This window comes from Neomonachus schauinslandi, chromosome X (genome assembly GCF_002201575.2).
Source record: "Neomonachus schauinslandi chromosome X, ASM220157v2, whole genome shotgun sequence".
NCBI lineage: Eukaryota > Metazoa > Chordata > Mammalia > Carnivora > Phocidae > Neomonachus > Neomonachus schauinslandi.
This window is the reverse complement of record NC_058419.1, coordinates 107,154,060-107,173,315: the sequence shown is the minus strand read 5'-3', so window position 1 is coordinate 107,173,315 and position 19,256 is coordinate 107,154,060. Positions and strand designations below refer to the sequence as shown.

The window sequence follows — 19,256 nt, the reverse complement described above, 5'->3', positions numbered from 1 at the left end:
TCAGGTCCTCTAGAATAAGAAGGCTAAGGGTACTAGTGTCTGACTCATTTAGGAAGAGAGCTTAGGTTTGAGTATGCCCCTATAGAATGTTCTAAGGTGCTCACTTGGGAGTGAACTGCAATTCTACCACTTGCAGGGGGAAAAAAGAGCTTGTTCTCCATGGTGGACATGTGGACTCACAGAACAGGAGCATGGTGGGATTTGTTCCACCTTCATGAGGGAGAGACAAAGATTACTTGACTCTTGCTTCAAGCAACTGACAAAGACCTTCAGAGAACTATAGCAATATTCACTGGAGTTCCAGAGGGACAAGGCATAGTGTCTGACTCATGTATCAAGAGAATATGTAGCAAGAGAACATGTCTGCCTCCTGCATAAATGGCCTTATAATAGCCTTTCAAAGAAGAAAGGAAGCAAGTGGGACATGGCCTCAGAGGAAAGCATCACAGGCCTCCCACCCTCCTACATTCTGGGAAAACCATAGGACATTCAGCTACACTCAAACAAGCTGTGCTTCAAGCTTTTCCCTGCATGGCCTCCATGGACATGTGCAAGGTGACCAGTGGGGAAATACAGTCCCAACACCCTACACATGCATAATACTGGGGGGTTACTCCTCCTGGGGCACCCACAAATCATAACACCGCCCCTTTCTTGAGAGAGATGCTACTGTCCATCACTGAGTATACGTTTCTCTTTAGAACTCAGACTTGCATAACTGTAGACCCAGGATGGGAGATGATGAGGGAATGGACAATACAAGTACAACAGCTTCAATAAGCTTTACTCATGACCTTGGAATTAGAGGAATGAATAGGCTAACATTTTACTCAGAAAGGAAGAGAAACTGGGGCTGGAGATACTCCTTCCAGGAAATACAAAAGGAGGCTGGGAAGCAACTTGCACTACCACCTCCTGAAGAAGAAAAGCTTGTATTCTCCATGTGGACCCTATGATTTGGGATGGGATTTTCTACACCCTGATGGGGGTGGGGGTGAGAGATTACTTCTTTCTTTCAAGTAAATGACAAAAAGCTGGAGAAAGCTTGCTTACATCTCCTAACGTTTACAAAACATAGTGTTTAATATCTGACTCATGCAAGGGAAGTTAAGAATCTAGGGCTGAAGATGCCACTGCTGGAAGGAACAATAAGAAGCAAGCTTGGGAGAGAACTGCACTTCCACCACTTGCAAAAGAAAGACTGGTGTTGTCCAATGTCCAAATGTAAATGCTACAAGGAAGAGGGGTCTGAGATTGTATTAAAAGGAAAGCATCCAAGAGGAGCACATGGGGGAAAAGACGGATCTCAACACAAGTGTAGGTCATCAAATCCTAGGGGCTAAAGTGTATCTGGTGGCCAGTCAGAGGAAAGGCACATTCCCAAAAGCCTGCATTGAATGGTATGTGGCACAAACACTCTCTCAGGTAAGAAATTTGGCAAATGCTCCAAAGGACAAGATAATCAATGCCAAATACTTCCATATTTTAAAGCGAGGTGCTTGGCCACCTTGCAAAGGAAAGGACCCAAATGGATTTTGCTAGCATTAGACCATCACCCACCACAGAGGTATAAAAAAGTTGAGGTAGAGAGAAGAAAGAATTTTTAGAGAGGGTTGTCAGTGTGGTGGACACAGTACTAGGTCTGGACCCAGAAGACCCATATTTGCAGCCTGTCTCTGATGCTTTCCAGCAGATCCTTTCTCTACTAAATTTATACATCTTTAGATTAAGGTGGGTAAGAAAGTCACATATTTTTCTGGATTTCTCCCATGTCCTGGGGTTCACATTACCCCTTGCTGTGTCAAACTCCCACACTATTGTTTCCTGGACCTCAGGGTTGCTCAGTCCTGATTTTTAATCCCGCCACTCTGTACAGGAGGGTTCTATGCCTCATTATAACCACCTTATCATTAGGTGCTCAAACATAACATCCTGAGGAAAGTTTTCCCTAACTACTCACTCACTCTGACCCTACTCCAGAATATATCTTGTTTTCTACATGGTATGAGCCCTCATAACATTCTGTTTTTTCCCACCAGAATATACAGAGCACTTCTTATATTACAATTTTATAGTTATATGACCAAACCCTAAACTACTGCCAAAACCTGCAGTGTTTGAGCACTGTAAGGGCAGAAACATGTCCCTTTGGTTAGTGCTGCCTCTCAAATAACAGTGCTTGGTAACTAATAGGTATTCAAAAGTATTCTGGGAATTAACAATTCATATAAAACCATGTTTGAATTATAAATAATTTGTATAAGTATGATGAGGACAAAGCATTAAAAGATGAATATTCAGCACCAAGAATAAAAAGATCAATGAGAGACTATCGCACAATGCAACAGGTAACAGATAAAGACATTCAGAAATGGACCTACAGGGGCTCATGGACTGACATCCCCTAAGTGACTGTCTAGATCTGGACAAGGCCTGCTCCAAAAGTGAAATACCAACACTATAACCTTGGCATTTTAAAAATATGGTAGAAAGATGCATGCACTTGGCCAGTAAAGAATACTAGAAAGATAATTTCCATGAGTGGATGTTCTCTCTTTTTCTTTCTCCGAAGTAAAAATCATTTCAAAGCCTGCCCTCATATCTTCCCTCATACCTAATTTTGACCACATGTACAAATGTTACACAATCAAAATTTGTCCATATTCAAATAGAGGCTACTTTCAACTATTTTCAAATAGATCAACATACAGGTCTAAGATTCTTGCCTGATAAGCCTTAACTCACTAGCCTTGCTTTGAATTCCTGCATTTTTAATGGAATATAACATGTGCTTACTATGATTAATAACAATACCTACAATCCTGAATATAAAGTTTTATAACTTATCATCTCATTTCAGATTCGATACGTAGGGAGTATCATAAACTATCTCCCATGTAAAGGTGAAGCATCTGAGGCTTAGAGAGATTAAATGTCTGACCCAAGGCCACAGGGTCAATAATTGGTAAAGCTCAGATTGGAACAAAAATAACGAATGAAAACCTGTGTGCTCAGACAAAAAGAAGAGGTATCAGACCATATCCTTCTGGACAGGTAATCCTCCTCTTTCAAAGTAACTTTGTGACCATAGCAGTACACTTGCTGGAACCACAAGATTATGTACAAAGATGAAGGAATATTTGAAATATGTAAACTCCATTAGAAAATTGCCAACAGTGCCTACAGTTAAGGATGTAACAACTGAAGATGCAGTGATTCAAACATGATCCTAAAAGTCTCCACTTAACAAGATGTTGAAAGCAATATGTCCCCTCATGTAAGAGATATGACGAAGATCCAAAGGGCAAATAATTTAATACTCAGTACAACCATATTCTAAGTTGAGGAGCTAGGTCATCTTGTAAAGAAATGGGCTATAACTGGTTCTGTTGGAATTATCTCATGTTCCAAAGCAAAGATACAAAATAGTTTCGCTGAAGAAATACAGCATTTTTTAGTCAGAGTGGGCAATATGGTAGTCATATTCTCCACCACCAAGAGTCTGGCCCACCCAATCCCAAAACACAGAATTAAATGTTCTATTCAAATGAAAGACAGACTTCTGGAAAACTGCTACATTAAAACCAAAGCTAACTTTCTTTTTTTTTTTCTTTTTTTAATGTTATGTTAATCACCATACATTACATCATTAGTTTTTGATGTAGTGTTCCATGATTCATTGTTTGCGTGTAACACCCAGTGCTCCATTCAGTACGTGCCCTCTTTAATACCCGTCACCAGGCTAACCCGTCCCCCCACCCCCCTCCCCTCTAGAACCCTCAGTTTGTTTCTGAGTCCATAGTCTCTCATGGTTCATCTCCCCCTCCGATTTCCCCCCTTCATTTTTCCCTTCCTGCTATCTTCTTCTCTTTTTTTTAACATATAATGTATTAGTTGTTTCAGAGGTACAGGTCTGTGATTCAACAGTCTTACACAATTCACAGCACTCACCATAGCACATACCCTCTCCGATGTCTATCACCCAGCCACCCCATCCCTCCCATCCCCCACCACTCCAGCAACCCTCAGTTTGTTTCCTGAGATTAAGAATTCCTCATATCAGTGAGATCATATGATACTTGTCTTTCTCTGACTTATTTCGCTCAGCATAATACCCTCCAGTTCCATCCACGTTGTTGCAAATGGCAAGATTTCATTCCTTTTGATGGCTACATTCCATTGTATATATATATATACACCACATCTTCGTTATCCATTCATCTGTCAATGGACATCTTGGCTCTTTCCACAGTTTGGCTATTGTGGACATTGCTGCTATAAACATCGGGGTGCACGTACCCCTTCGGATCCCTACATTTGTATCTTTGGGGTAAATACCCAGTAGTGCAACAGCTGGGTCGTAGGGTAGCTCTATTTTCAACTTTTTGAGGAACCTCCATACTGTTTTCCAGAGTGGCTACACCAGCTTGCATTCCCACCAACTGTGTAGGAGGGTTCCCCTTTCTCTGCATCCCCGCCAACATCTGTCGTTTCCTAACTTGTTAATTTTAGGCATTCTGACTGGTGTGAGGTGGTATCTCATTGAGGTTTTGATTTGGATTTCCCTGATGCCGAGTGATGTGGAGCACTTTTTCATGTGTCTGTTGGCCATTTGGATGTCTTCTTTGCAGAAATGTCTGTTCATGTCTTCTGCCCATTTCTTTTTTTTTTTTTAAAGATTTTATTTGTTTATTTGAGAGAGAGAGAATGAGAGAGAGCACATGAGAGGGGGGAGGGTCAGAGGGAGAAGCAGACTCCCTGCCGAGCAGGGAGCCCGATGCGGGACTCGATCCAGGGACTCCAGGACCAAAAAATATGGAACGCTTCACAAATTTGCGTGTCATCTTCTGCCCATTTCTTGATTGGATCATTTGTTCTTTGGGTGTTGAGTTTGATAAGTTCTTTATAGATTTTGGATACTAGCCCTTTATCTGATATGTCATTTGCAAATATCTTCTCCCATTCTGTCGGTTGTCTTTTGGTTTTGTTGACTGTTTCTTTTGCTGTGCAAAAGCTTTTTATCTTGATGAAGTCCCAATAGTTCATTTTTGCCCTTGCTTCCCTTGCCTTTGGCGATGTTTCTAGGAAGAGGTTGCTGCGGCTGAGGTCAAAGAGGTTGCTGCTTGTGTTCTCCTCTAGGATTTTGATGGACTCCTGTCTCACATTGAGGTCTTTCAACCATTTTGAGTCTATTTTTGTGTGTGGTGTAAGGAAATGGTCCAGTTTCATTCTTCTGCATGTGGCTGTCCAATTTTCCCAACACCATTTGTTGAAGAGACTGTCTTTTTTCCATTGGACATTCTTTCCTGCTTTGTCGAAGACTAGTTGACCATAGAGTTGAGGGTCCATTTCTGGGCTCTCTGTTCTGTTCCATTGATCGATGTGTCTGTTTTTGTGCCAGAATCATACTGTCTTGATGATGACAGCTTTGTAATAGAGCTTGAAATCCGGCATTGTGATGCTACCAGCTTTGCTTTTCTTTTTCAACATTCCTCTGGCTATTCGGGGTCTTTTCTGGTTCCATACAAATTTTAGGATTATTTGTTCCATTTCTTTGAAAAAAGTGGATGGTATTTTGATAGGGATTTGCATTAAATGTGTAGATTGCTCTAGGTGGCATTGACATCTTCACAGTATTTGTTCTTCCAATCCATGAGCATGGAACGTTTTTCCATTTCTTTGTGTCTTCCCCAATTTATTTCATGGGTATTTTATAGTTTTCTGAGTACAGATCCTTTACCTCTTTGGTTAGATTTATTCCTAGGTATCTTATAGATACCTAGGTTTTGGGTGCAATTGTAAATGGGATCAACTCCTTAATTTCTCTTTTTTCTGTCTTGTTGTTGGTGTATAGGAATGCCACTGACTTCTGTGCATTGATTTTATATCCTGCCACTTTACTGAATTCCTGTATTCAAGTTGTTTTTTGGGGAAAAGAGCACAAATAAAGTTACTTCCTCTCTGAACCCATTAACATTATTAGCTCAACCAGAACTCAAAGAAATTGTGATCAAATACAACTCTAAGTTCTAATATAATATGACAACACAGAAGTCATAGTGAGACCTGCAGGAGAGCCAAGAATGCCTGTATTATTGAACAACACAAGCCAGAGATTCTCAGCTACCCCAAAACCTATACTTGTACTATTTTTAAAGAGACTTTCAAAATTACAAAAGACACTCTCTGAGAAAATTCCGTACTTCAAAGACCCCTTCATGAAGGTTGGGATCCAGGTCAGCTGTGAGATGATCCAGTTTTCCTTATTTATTTTTACCAGTTTTTAAGCATCTTTATTCACAAATCAGGATAATATTGGTCAGTTTGAGTGCTATATATATTATAAAAGCAGTATATTTATAAAGAAACCTTATATAACTGAATCATCTGATATATTACATCTTGCAATAATAACTTAATGGATCCAACTCTACCCTTTGAATGAACTAATTTTACGATTCTCCTGGGAAGTTTTGAGTTGGGCATAGTTTCTTGCTGCTTCTTTCTCTGATCTAGGGCTTAAAAGAATATCCCTGGAAATCAGCAATTGGAACCAGACCTCTCCAGAATTGAGGAGAGGCAGGAGTAAGAAAAGGGACATCCCATCACATTTTAAAGGCCCACTACTGCTATGCTTGCAGGATACTGGGGAGAGGGGATATACAGTGGAGGAGGAAAAATCAGCCCCAACAATTATACTGAACATTTCTAAACCATCAATATTAAGGATTAATTTCTAAAACACAAGTTTACCGAGCTAGCTATTAACTGAAATGCATACAGTCAAGGAGATGCTGTGCTTATAAAAACACAGTCATCTAGGGGCAACTGGTGGCTCAGTCATTAAGCATCTGCCTTCAGCTCAGGTCATGTTCCCAGGGTCCTGGGATCGAGCCCCACTTCGGGCTCCCAGCTCCGCAGGAAGTGTGCTTCTCCTATTCCCCCTGCTTGTGTTCCCTCTCTTGCTGTGTCTCTCTATGTCAAATAAATAAAAAATCTTAAAAAAAAAAAAAACATTCATCTTCTTTATCTCTAATTTTAAAATAATTTATTCCTTTGTTGGGTATGCAAGTGAGCAATGGAGAAAGTGGTGCATCTGCAGTACCAGCTGGTGCTAAGAATTTCAACACTTCCAGAAGATGCAGGCTAGAGAACTTTATTAGGCACCAGAGGGGTTCTTCTCTCTCAGTCAAGATGTCCCCATTTAAGCCACTTTTGAATTTCATTTTAAGCTTATATTGTACAAGTTCTAGCCTTAGTTGAGAATAGTCTCCAAAAGTTTCTTGAGTCACTCCCTAGACTCTTTATTTTTCTATTCTGTTTTCAGGAGTGATCCTTGAATCCATGTTTACATCCAGCCCAAGGTTTTTTTCTTGTAGAGTTTCAGAGGTCTGATTATCCTGATTAAAAACAGTGGCCTTAAGAGAGTCCAGAAACTGGCTTCTGAGGTCCATTTTCACGATCTGATGGTGTCAGCTAGCAACTGTCAGTGCCTGCCCCAGAAGGGGTGGATTGTTCTTCAGCTGGGAGGAAGAAGGCGTGTGGAGTTTGGGAATAATATACCAGATAAGCAGGTTTGTACTGGTGTGGCTTTCCATACTGCATTCCCCAGGCAATTCGAATCCATACTGCATTCTCCTCACCATCTCTGAAGCTGATCATCACATTTTTTAATGCTTCCTAAAGAATTTTCTTAAATGATCTTTGGACTTGTTCCATATCAAACAGGTCAATGTCTTCACCTGATCCTTTACTCACTTGAAAAATATCCCAAACTTGCTGGTGCCGATGAAATTGAGTATAAATGATGTCTAAAAGGACTGCATCACTGAGATTTGCATGCTTCTCCTCACAAAGCAGAACCAAGTCCTGAACAAGAGATTCCTTTTTCTGCCAGAAGTTTGTGGTCTGCAGTTGATTTTCAGACAAAAAATCCCAGGCTTGGAGGATTGTCATCATTTCAGTCATTGGGATTTTCAAAATGGTTCTCTTGATAAACTCGGTCACAGCTTTATCCATCTCTTTGGCACATCCAACATGGTCAGTCATGCCTCTTTCTCAGTGACTGTTCCCTAGAGGTGATCCACTTTTAAAATTACACCCAAGAACAGTCTTTCTCAGCTCATCTCCTGAAAGGGGATAAACTCACCCATAAACTCACATCAGTCCTCATTTCAGTGTGAGAATGATTTCCATGTGCAGTCCAAAGAAAATATCAACCATGCATATGGGACTTCTGTGCAGCACAGGGGCTTGGGCCCCATCTCCTACACAGCTGAAAGCTTTGGCAATCATGGGTGCCTTCAAGTCTTGACCAGTGCATAAGGCCTCTGATTCCTATTAGAGGCAGGATATTGAGCTCTACCTTAAACAATCTTGTTCTTGAAATCCAGCACAACTGGCAGGGCTCCCTCATGTGCCACATAAAACAGATGTCAAAACATTAAGTATATTATATTGAGAAATTATAATGTCATCATTAATGTTCTTACATTAATTATTAATCACAAATTCAGCCTACATAATGGTGCTAGGATACTGCAAAGAACAACATTACATTTGCCATTAATGTTTTTGGAGCAATTCATATATTAAAAAAAAACCTATACCGGGGCGCCTGGGTGGCTCAAGTCATTAAGCGTCTGCCTTCGGCTCAGGTCATGATCCCAGGGTCCTGGGATCGAGCCCCGCGTCGGGCTCCCTGCTCCACGGGAAGCCTGCTTCTCCCTCTCCCACTACCCCTGCTTGTATTCCCGCTCTTGCTGTGTCTCTCTCTGTCATATAAATAAATAACAATCTTAAAAAAAAAAAAAACCTATACCAAAGAATTGTACAAAGAATTCAATAATATTTTTAAGCTGCATAATGTTTGGTATATAGTTAGGGCATATTAAATTACTGCAGCTGAGTTTTAAAATATGGAAAAAAGTGGCCCCTTGAGAAAACCCACTTGGTACAAAGTCACCTGCTTAAAGGATGAGCATAAGTATGGATAGGAAATGATCCTCCCACAGAAACAAAGAGTCTCCTAACACAGAGACCTGAAGACAATCACATATATGATAAGGTCTGTATGCACTCTGACAACTCACAGAAGAATGGGATGAGGGGACACTGGGCTATACCCACACTGCACCCATCCTTGTGTTTCTAGGTTTCTCCTAATTCACCCCCCCTTTTCTCACTTATTTCCCCTTTTTGTTTTTCTCTACTTTTCCCCACGTTTCCTGTGTTCTCATCCATTTTGCTGAGTGACATATAAAAGCAGTGATCCTCTGACTGAAGACAGGATTCCAATCATGAAGAGACTTTCCTAGAGGTGGCTGTGAAAGAACCTTTATGGAATCCACTTCTCCCATATGTATGGTTTCCTAAGTTAGATTGGCCCAAGAATGACCAGGGAGCACATCCACCATCTCTTCCTTCCCTCTCACTATCAACATGTACTATTTTGACCTTTAGGGTCTCACCTATCTTTTTCTAAAAGGGCAATGAAACCATATCAGTCTCCAGATAATGGGGATTAAAAGTCATATGGCGTAAATCTGTCAAAATGAACTGAGGAGCTAACACCCCACACCATGTAGGAAAAAGGGCTGGGTAAAATAAGGAAACAAGTCTCCCTGAAGTACCACCACCAGCTCACACAAAAGTTGGGATCACACTTTCTAGTTTAGTGTTTGGAGAGCAATACATCACAATACAAATGGCAGGAGTACAAAAGTACAGAATGGTATTCCTTAAATTGAAGGGTTACATACATTGGCCACCAGAATTGAATTAATATCTGAAGCTGGAATAAAGTCAATAGCCAACAAAGAACCAAGTCTTTTCAGGAGGCTTTGAAAATACAAAAGAGGCTCCCAAAGAATACCAAGAGAATCTGTATACTCCTACACGACAGTTGAGGGATAAGTTTGAACTGGAGATAATCCAATATGAAATTCTCCTAAATAACAACGAGGAGGCATTTGCCCCAAAGAAAGATGGAGTATATGGCAGTGTCTGCATGCACCCTGGCCATAAAAGAAGGAGGGGATGAAAGGATGCTGACTTTACCCCCCACCCAGTTCTGAAATAAGTAGAACAAATGAGGAAATGCACTCAAATACCTACAATAAAGACGGAGTGAGTGAAGGTACTGTAGATCTGATGCATCTCTGAAAACCTACCTCGAATAGGATGATCTATAAACATGTCCTCAAATATTAGAGTTTTGCTAGACACTCCATAGGCCAAAACAATAAATGCAAAGTACCCGATATTATACAGCAAAGTTCTTGGATATCTTACCAAAAACTTACCCAAAAAGGGTTCAGCTACATTAGCCCATTGCACACTTCCAGGACATAAAAACTTGAGTTGAAAGGAGGAAAGGTATTTTGGAGAGGGGTGTCAGTGTAGCAGAGTTTTCCTGCCCAATTCGGACTTAAGGCCTCCTTCCCTTCCCTAAGCTTGTAATTTAACATTCTATTTATATAGAAGGTATGGGCTGGGGAAATGCCATACTTAGAGCCCAAATTTATTTTCTAAATTGTGTGCTCTGCTAGGTCTGGAGTATTGGTTGTTTACTTATCTTACTCTCTTCTCTGAGAATCCATGCTGTCATCCAATGGCATTAGCTGCTAGAGAGTAACACTGGGCAGGAATGATCCAGTGAAAGTCTCATGAAGCTGATGACTACTGGATTTGTCTTCCTCTGAAGGTGACACCATTGTCTGCCTGGATGTGGTAAGAAGATAAAAATAGAAAACACAGTCCAAATGAGAGTCCTTGCATATTGCCTCCATTGGTGATGTGGACAGGGCTTCTCTGTAAAGGTATCTATTGCATCTGTGGTCAGAGGTATGCTTGAGAGGAAGTTAGGGTGTCAGGTCTAGTTTTTCTGGCTATGAGACATGGAGATCTCTTCTGTACTGGCATGTGGCTAGCACTCTGGGGACATCTAACAGGCTGCCTTGGTCTCATGTGCTGGAATTACTATGCCTGGGTTTGGGGCCAGATTCTGAATTGAAGGTGGATTATCGTGCCCTGTGTGACAGTCTACCCATGTGACCATGGTACTAACTTTGGCAGCTCATGTCTGATGAATTTTATGATTCTACTGATTCTCTTCTTGGAAGGGTCTTTATTCATGTATCTCCACATGGGCACAAAAATACATGTGCATCTTGGGTAATTTGATGATAATTTTTTTCTCTGCAGGGGCTGAGACATGATGATCCAGTTGGCATGCTGCCACATACCACACTAGTCTGTAAACCTACAGATGACTGCCCATGGGTGATTCAAAAAGCAAAAAGGTATATTGGAATACAGTTTTTCCAGGGTAAGCACCTCAGCCTCTATCTCCACTAAACTTACTGATAAGTTCATGAACCATACCCAGCCATCCTCAGAAACCTGGGTGCAGGGGTGCCTGGGTGGCTCCGTCATTAAGCGTCTGCCTTCAGCTCAGGTCATGATCTCAGGGTCCTGGGATCGAGCCCTGCATTGGGCTCCCCGCTCAGCGGGAAGCCTGCTTCTCCCTCTCCCACTCCCCTGCTTGTGTTCCCTCTCTCGCTGTGTCTCTCTCTGTCAAATAAATAAATAAAATCTTAAAAAAAAAAGAGAGAGCCACATTTAAAAAATAAAAAGAAAAAAGAAACCTGGGTGTATCAAAGCCACGAGACTCTGAGGTGCTGCCATGATCTCTGCATCTGAGATAGCTACATCTGCAGTGTGACTGGACACTTTTTCTTGCACCTCTGAGACACTATTAAAGCTTACTCTGCTTCTTCCTAAATATACCACTTTCAGCTAAAATGTATGCTTCTTGTACAATACTCACTTTGTTGGTGTTCTCCTTAAAGACCAATGCCATGATATGAAAGCCAGGGTTTAACAATCCTCACACTTGTTTTGTTACTTTCTTGATATCCACCAGCATCCATGAACAAGCAGACAATAGTCTCTCAAATGGGGTGTATCATGTGTCAGACTCAGGCAAGGACCATGAACAAACACCTAAAAGTGCCATTGCCTAGTAGACAAATATTTTAGCCACAGGTTCCATTCTACAGAAATGTTGGTAACTGACAATTTCCTTAAAAATACACGGCATGGATGAGGAGCCTGAGTGAAAAGTTGTCTGAATAGCCTAATGGATAGCTTCTAATGCTGACTGTTAATCAACTCCAGTGCTTGTCCAGTGATCTTATGTAATGGGCTGAACTGGATCCTCGGGAGAAATATAAAGAGCATCCAATACTGAATGGGGTTGTCATATGTTCTGCCCTCTTTTGCATTCTCAGAGATTTTAATGACATCATTTTCATTCATGAATAGACTTGGATTGTTTCTAGGTACCAGTCCATGGTTTCCATAAAGTTAATCTTAGTGGCTGACCAATGATACTTGCCAGGATTAAGAGTCCAGTCTGGTTATTCAGATTACCCCATCTGTCTCAAGTAGATGGTATACTCCCCTTAGTCCTTTCAATCAGAATAATGTAATCATGTAAGGGTACCAAGACCCCTGGTGCCCCTAGTAAGATTTCAGTTCCCTAGTCTCAGTCCATCCACTGATGAGAAAGCATTAGAAAGTTCAGGTTGTCACAGGGATGCAGAGTGAATAGGTATTGTCCTCTGAATCTGATATAGGCAAATAAGCTCTGATCTTCTGTTTGCAGTGGTATCTAAAGAAAGCATTAGCATGTCCACCACCAGGCCCTTCAGTCTGTGCAATGGACTTTATGGTCATCATGATATCTACAACTGCAAGGGTAAGGAAAATTGCTGTCATGCTGAGTTTAGAGTAATCTGCAGTGAGGTTTCAAGAACCACCAGCTTCTATCACTAGACACAGGATGATTGTAGAATGGTCTAGACCCTTTAAACACCTTTGTCTCTAATAGTTCCTTAATAAGTATAAGGACCTCCTTTCACCATCCCCAACACATCCCAGTATCCTACTCTGCTTTACTTATATTCCATGGCTGTAATGGGAAAACCTGGTAGCTCCCGTTTTTCTACTTATCCTACAACCACTGTTCTAATTGTGACATTTCCCCAATGGGAAAATTCCTTACAATTAAAAAGAATTACACATACTTAATAACCCTTCCTAGAATATATTCAGCAGTATCAGTTACAACATCTTGTGCATACTGACTCAAAAGAGCCTACACATTAACTCACATCAGTCCATAGTGCAATCTGAGACTTAATTCTACATTGAAAATAAACTTTTGACTGAGCCCATGGAAAATTCCAGGCACCACACTTTTCAGCCCCAGTATCCCTAGGGGCTGAAAAGTGAGACAACTTCAAGTGCCATGAAGCCCCCAAAACACTTTGACCACTGCATCAGATATTTAGAGAAGGAGGGGCTGCAACCCCGCCTTTGACCTATTTGTTCTTGAAAACAGTAAAGTCTGGTTGGAAAGGTGGTGCTGAGTATGTTATTTAAACATCAATCAGAACAGTACAGATATCAGAACAGGGTCTAGGCCCTCCTGATCCTCCTCCTGTTATGAGCAATGTGGTAATGGCCAAACTGGCTTGTGACATGAGGTTTGTCATAGAGAATGGGGTGATCATTACTCATCTAGATAACTGGGAGGGTGCCCTCACCTATTAGCCAAGGAGGAACCCTTTATAATATCATTGGATTTTCCCAAGTCCATCCTTAATATCAGTTCTTTGCAACTCAATTTAGGAGATCTTAGTACATTTTGACGTAACCAACTATCCCTGGTTGCCAAACACTTGACCAATGAGGTTGGCTACTATTCCGCAGATTCCATTCCATATGGGTTGGTCAATCTGCTGAGTCTCACCTGTATTTTTGCAAATGGGCTTTGTGACCTTATCAGCCTCCAGGAGAAGGGACTTAAAAACAAAAAACAAAAATAGAGGTTCCTGGGCGGCTCAGACGGTTGAGCGTCTGCCTTTGGCTCAGGTCATGGTCCCAGGGCCTGGGATCGAACCCCACATCAGACTCCCTGCTCAGCAGAGAGCCTGCTTCTCCCTCTCCACTCTCCCTGCTTGTGTGCTTGTGCCCTCTCTGTCTCTCTCTGTCAAATAAAAATTTTTTAAAAACACAAAAATAGACTCATAAATGGAGAGAACAAACTGATGGTTGTTAGAGGGGTAGGGAGTGGGGGGGATAGGTGAAATAGGTGAAGGGGATTCAGAGGTACAAACTTCCAGTTATAAATAAGCAAGTCACGGGGATGAGAAGTACAGCATATGGAAAATAGTTAATAATACTATAATAACTTTGTATGGTAACAGATGATAACTACACTTACTGTGGTAAGCATCTCATAATGTATATAATTGTTGAATCACTATGTTCTATATCTGAAACTAATATAATATTTTATGTCAACTATACCAGTAAAGGAAAGGAAAAGGAAAGAAGAGAAGAGGAGGAAAGGACAGGGAAAAGGAGGGGAGGGGATGAGAGGGGAGGGGACGGGAAGAGAGGGGAGGAGAGGGGAGGAGAGGGGAGGGGAGGGGAGGGGAGAGGAGGGAAAACGAGATGAGATGATTGAATTGAATTGAACTGAATTGAGTTGAATTCATGGAGTCAATCTGCCAAAATCAGGTTGGACAAAGTCCCATGTAATGTTGCCTCTTATGAAGAGATAATTTTTACAGCAGTTTTGTAAGATACAACTGTTCTCTCGGGAACACAAAACACTAGAGTGCATAAAAGACAGAAGTTGTTCTTTGACTGCCTGTGGGACTCTGTGTGTGAAATCACTGTGCCCTCAATTTGGCTGGAAATTTTAAGTCTCCCTTCTGATGGGCATCCAAGGCTATCTAGAATGGCATCTTCTACTTGCCAATCAGTAAGATTTTTTAACAGTGAAAACTTTGGACATTGGAAAATTTTTTCTGACACAAGTATTCAAAATTTAAAAACACAGCACATTTCAATACCAGTTACACATTATTGAAGAGCATACTATAATAGCTATAGGCATCTCGATGACACAATATCTTTTCATGTTTTGCCTTTTCACTACAACTTCTCCCAGCTGCATTCAGACACACTTTTCAGAAACACAAACCATAGATACTTTCTCACAGACACTACAACACAAGCTTCTGACAGTATATCTACTTTCCCCAACTGGAAGCCCAGGGGAAAGAAGGGAGAGAACACAGGGATAACAAATGACACCAGTAAGCACAGGTTGTTCAAACTTTTGTCCATTCCATGGTACAAGGATCTTTTTATCAACAACTAGGCACCAATTAGCTAATTCTAATCTTACCTCTTGCTACCTAACCTGCAAGCTTTTTTTGAAAAGTAACATACATTACTGAATGCCAAAGAATCTATCTTACTACCAACCTGGCCCACATACCTTGGAAGAGTCTGGACAGTAGAAAGTCCCTTATGCTCTCCGCTCACCCACCTTGTAGATACAGGTGTGCTACCAGATCCAGGAATCTGTAACTCTCATAACCTGGCCTGCACTGCTCTGCTTATCTGGGGAAGTCTTTATCCCTCCTAACCTACCTTTGCTGTAAGACCAGGTCAGGAAAGTTTCAGGTCATCCAATGACTCAGCCAGGGTATTCTCAGGTGCCACACATCCCAGATGACTTATCCAGCCTAAAATGGAATATATAATCCCTTAGTTGGGGGACTCTATTGTTCTTTTCATCCACCACTTAGGTGACAGCATGTGCTAACAGATGCTAGGAAATATAATTAGACACTAATTTAGCTAGTGTGGTCTTTTGTCTAAAAGGCAGGGGCACACGTAACTTTACTAGCCATAAATTTAGTGCCAAATTTGTCACTGAAAGCACAAAGACATGCAAGGCCAAGGAAAAGGCCCAACTTAACTATTACTTAAAAATACAAAAAGTCGGCGCACCTAAGTGGCTCAGTCAGTTAAGCGTCAAACTCTTGACTTTAGCTCAGGTCATGATATCAGGGTCATGTGATCAAGCCCCACATCAGGCTGTGGGCTGGTCATGGAGCCTGCTTAGGATTCTCTCTTGTCCTATCCCTCTCCATGCCCCCACACCCACCACTCACACACTTTCTCTAAAAAAAAAAAAAAAAAAAAAGTTAAAAAATACAAAAAGCCCTTTTAAATTTTGACACTTTAATACTTAAGAGCATAGCAAAAATAAGAATGAGGCAAAAGGGTCAGCTCCCTGTGATTCTTATCTCACCCACCAAAAAGGACAACACGATAACAACAAGGAACAAATGGCTTCACTGCAAGTTGTAGGATACCCACTGTGGACTTCTAGACTGCAGCTAAGTGGTTTGATATTCGGCAGCTCTATACTAAAGTGAGGGCAGGGGAGACATCCCCACATCTTAACAAACCTTGTAAGGGATGAATACCGTACCTCATGAGGGGTGATGACTGGAATAGCTGGCCCACGTGTCGCATTTCAGAAGGCTTCACTCATGTTGCCTGGAATTAGAGTGGCACAGGGCCTAGTGTGTGACTCAAGTAAGAGAAAAGCTAGCGTTGAAGATGTCACTCCCAGTGAGAACAAAATGGGGCTGTTTTTGGAGGAAACTATAGTTTTACCAGCTACAGAAGGAAAAATGTCTTTTCCAAGATCAACATGAGCACTCTGAAACAGACTAAGTGGACATTTCCTCGACTTTCATGGAGGAGGGACCAAGATTACTTCCACCTGGGCTGCTGACCAGGGCACTGACAAAGAGCTTCGGAAAACTGAACTCATGTATGCTGGAGTTAGTGGGACACCAGCACCAGTGTATGACACATGCAAATGAAGTCAAGAATCTAGGGCTGTAAATACATGGGCAAAAGATACAATCAACAGACTTGCTTAAAAGTGAACTGCACTTTCACCACACAAAGAAAAAGTTCCATGTTTTTCATGATTGACATGAGAACCCCATAAAAGTAAGTGTAGTGGGGCGCCTAGGTGGCTCAGATGGTTGAGCATCTGCCTTCGGCTCAGGTCATGATCTCCAGGTCCTGGGATCGAGCCCCACGTCAGGCTCCCAGCTCAGCAGAGAGTCTGCTTCTCCTTCTCCCTTGCCTCTCCCCCTGCTTATGCTCTGTCTCTCTATCTCAAATGAATAAATAAAATCTTCTTTAAAAAATAAGTGTACTCAGATTTTCTTAATAGGAAAGCACAGAAGAGGAGCACTGGGGCAGGGCAGGGAGAGGGGACTGGTGGATGACCACAACAGAGGTGTGAGACTAAAGAATTAAGGAGCTAAGAGGGACTCCAGTGGCAGGTCAGGAGAAAGGCACTGAATGGGGCAGAAGCCTGCAGCCTGAGGACCCTTTAGGAAGCTCAAATTGTGCCCATGTGAGCATTAGCTCAAGGTCAGTATTGCTTACTTTGCTGCAAAGTGTACCCCACAACCTGCAGAAGAAGGGGATGTGTTCTCTATGATCTACATACAGATCCATAGAAAGGGAATGTGATGAATATTTTCTCCACTCTCACAAGGGAGACATAAAGACTACCTGAGCTTTGTTCCAAGCAAATGGCAAACAGCTTCAGGAAGCTTGTCTCTTTTTTTTTTCCTTTTAGAAAATCCTTAATTTATTTACATTTGTGTTAACCAATCACTTTGTAGGGTCATTTATTTTTTATACAATCAAAGCCATCAGACCTACATATTTCATTGTCTGGCACTGTTTTGAAATAAGCATACACTTGCTGACACATGTTTCTGCCACATTCTTTTCTTCCCCCAACAGGCAAGTTCAGGCTTAGGAGGCAAAAGTCCAGCGGAGAGTAACAGAACTGAGGGAAGAATATTTATGTAATCAGCCATGCCACAAAATTCATTCTTGGAATTTGCTGTGAGTATAAGATGGTATCCTACCCCCACACATGTAATGTTTGTCTTTCTGGAAATCAAATCTGATTCTACAAGGAAATCACAAAAACAAAAATACTGCTCTCTCAAGTTATACCAGATTTGTTTTCAAAGGAAAAAGATCAAGCTAGTTTAAAAAATTATAAACTGTCCCACATCAAGTATCTAACCATTCATGGAAGATGGCTCTTCTATCAAGGCTTCATTTATAAGAAAAAAAAACAATTTAAGTACAACTATGAGCTAAAGAAATTAAACTAGTGTTTTGTTTTGTTTTAATATATGTGGAATTTTCTTCTTGACAGTCCTCAGTAAAACTTCCTAACTATCCTGAACTAAAATTTTATTTGCTCAGGTTATCTTTGACCTCTGATTTCCCCAACCATGGACTCTTTACAGCACATGTTAGTTGATCCATCTAGGATCTTTAACCCAACCAGTTATTTTCTCCATGGAAATTGCTGCCATTGGCTTCCATAACACCATTCTTGGGTCCCTGTTCTGGTCTTTCTGGCTGCTTTTTCCAGTGTCCTTTAGTCCCTCTTTTTACTTATTTCTTTTTTTTTTCAGATTTTTTCTTTTTTTTTTATTATGTTATGTTAGTTACCATACAGTATATCATTAGTTTTTGATGTAGTGTTCCATGATTCATTGTTTGTGTATAACACCCAGTGCTCCATGCAATACGTGCCCTCCTTAATACCCATCACCAGGCTAACTCATCCCCTCACCCTCTCCCCTCTAAAACTCTCCATTTGTTTCTCGGAGTCCAAAGACACAGATGTAGTGAAAAGAAGGGCCATATGCACCCCAATGTTCATAGCAGCAATGTCCGCAATAGCCAAACTGTGGAAAGAGCCGAGATGCCCTTCAACAGATGAATGGATAAAGAAGATGTGGTCCATATATACAGTGGAGTATTACTCAGCCATCAGAAAGGATGAATACCCAACTTTTGCATCAACATGGATGGGACTGGAGGAGATTATGCTAAGTGAAATAAGTCAAGCAGAGAAAGTCAATTATCATATGGTTTCACTTATTTGTGGAACATAAGGATTAGCATGGAGAACATTAGGAGAAGGAAGAGAAAAATGAAGGGGGGAATCGGAGGGGGAGATGAACCATGAGAGACTATGGACTCCGAGAAATTTTACTTATTTCTTAATTACTGGTTTTCCCTAGGGTACCATTCTTGACCCTAGTGTTTCTACAGACATTCCCTGGGCAACTTCATTAAGCCATGAATCAAAGTATCACATGGACACTGATGAATCCAAAATTTCAAATTCCAGCTCTACCTGCCCTGCCCAATGTTTTTCACACATTTTGAACTTAAAGTGTCCCAAGTACAACATATTTTTTTTTTTACTTTCTTCCCCTATTGCCCTTAGACCTCTCCCTTCCTGTATTTTCTACCCT

At 41.2% G+C, this 19,256-nt stretch overlaps 1 pseudogene; it reads right to left on the bottom strand.

The window, feature by feature from the left end:
• Positions 1-7,031: 7,031 nt before the first annotated feature.
• Positions 7,032-8,019, bottom strand: LOC110593670 (annotated as a pseudogene).
• Positions 8,020-19,256: the final 11,237 nt, after the last annotated feature.